The sequence below is a fragment of the Arachis duranensis genome, chromosome 1, assembly GCF_000817695.3.
Source record: "Arachis duranensis cultivar V14167 chromosome 1, aradu.V14167.gnm2.J7QH, whole genome shotgun sequence".
Taxonomy (NCBI): domain Eukaryota; kingdom Viridiplantae; phylum Streptophyta; class Magnoliopsida; order Fabales; family Fabaceae; genus Arachis; species Arachis duranensis.
In genome coordinates this window covers 69,275,861-69,277,619 of record NC_029772.3, presented here as the reverse complement: position 1 = coordinate 69,277,619, position 1,759 = coordinate 69,275,861, and the positions used below count along the sequence as shown (strand labels likewise).

General features: G+C 42.0%; 1 non-coding gene across 1 annotated transcript; it reads left to right on the top strand.

Annotated features, from left to right (window-relative positions):
- Nucleotides 1–1,236: 1,236 nt before the first annotated feature.
- LOC127742635 (small nucleolar RNA R71) lies at nucleotides 1,237–1,344 on the top strand. Its single transcript, XR_008003984.1, has one exon. It is a non-coding gene; the product is annotated as a small nucleolar RNA R71 (small nucleolar RNA).
- Nucleotides 1,345–1,759: the final 415 nt, after the last annotated feature.

Below are 1,759 nucleotides of genomic sequence, written 5' to 3'. Positions count from 1 at the left end.
ACCTCAAAGATCCCTAGCTTCTCCATTACAGAGAGAGTCATGAGGTTTATGCTTGACCCTAGGTCACACAGAGCCTTTTCAAAGGTCATGGTGCCTATAATACAAGGTATTGAGAACTTCCCAGGGTCCTTTCTCTTTTGAGGTAATTTCTGCCTAGTCAAGTTATCCAGTTCTTTGGTGAGCAAAGGGGGTTCATCCTCCCAAGTCTCATTACCAAATAACTTGTCATTTAGCTTCATGATTGCTCCAAGGTACTTAACAACTTGTTCTTCAGTGACATCTTCATCTTCAGAGGAAGAATACTCATCAGAGCTCATGAATGGCAGAAGTAAATCCAATGGAATCTCTATGGTCTCAGTGTGAGCCTCAAATTCCCATGGTTCCTCATTAGGGAACTCATTGGAGGCCAGTGGACGTCCATTGAGGTCTTCCTCAGTGGTGTTCACTGCCTCTTTCTCCTCTCCAAATTTGGCCATGTTGATGGCCTTGCACTCTCCTTTTGGATTCTATTCTGTATTGCTTGGAAGAGTGCTAGGAGGGAATTAAGTAACTTTCTTACTCAGTTGACCCACTTGTGCCTCCAAGTTTCTAATGGAGGATCTTGTTTCAATCATGAAACTTTGAATGGTTTTGATTAGATCAGAGACCATGGTTGCTAAATCAGAGTGGCTCTGCTTAGAATTCTCTGTCTGTTGCTGAGAAGATGATGGAAAAGGCTTGCTATTTGCTAAACCTATTTCTTCCACTATTATTGTTGTTGAAACCTTGTTGAGGTCTCTGTTGATCCTTCCATGAGAGATTTGGATGATTTCTCCATGAAGGATTATAGGTGTTTCCATAGGGTTCTCCCATGTAATTCACCTCTTCCATTGAAGGGTTCTCAGGATCATAAGCTTCTTCTTCAGATGAAGCGTCCTTCGTGCTGCCTGGTGCAGCTTGCATTCCAGACAGACTTTGAGAAATCATATTAACCTACTGAGTCAATATTTTGTTCTGAGCCAATATGGCATTCAGAGTATCAATCTCAAGAACTCCTTTCTTCTGATTCGTCCTATTGTTCACAGGATTCCTTTCAGAAGTGTACATGAATTGGTTATTTGCAACAATTTCAATGAGTTCTTGAGCTTCTGCAGGCGTCTTCTTCAGATGAAGATATCCTCCAGCAGAGCTGTCCAATGACATCTTGGACAGTTCAGACAGACCATCATAGGAGATACATATGATGCTCCATTCAGAAAGCATATCAGATGGACATTTTCTGATTAATTGTTTGTATCTTTCCCAAGCTTCATAGAGGGATTCACCTTCCTTCTGTCTGAAGGTTTGGACTTCCACTCTAAGCTTACTCAATTTTTGAGGTGGAAAGAACTTTGCCAAGAAGGCATTGACTAGCTTTTCCCAAGAGTTCAGGCTTTCTTTAGGTTGTGAGTCCAACCATATCCTAGCTCTGTCTCTTATAGCAAAAAGGAATAGCATAAGTCTGTAGACCTCAGGGTCAACCCCATTAGTCTTGACAGTGTCACAGATTTGCAAGAACTCAGCTAAAAACTGATGAGAATCTTCCAATGAAAGTCCATGGAACTTGCAATTCTGTTGCATTAGAGAAACTAATTGAGGCTTAAGCTCAAAGTTGTTTGCTCCAACAGCAGGGATAGAGATGCTTCTCCCATAGAAGTCGGGAGTGGGTGCAGTAAAGTCACCCAGCACCTTCCTTGCATTGTTGGCATTGTTGTTGTTTTCGGCTGCCATGTCTTCTTCT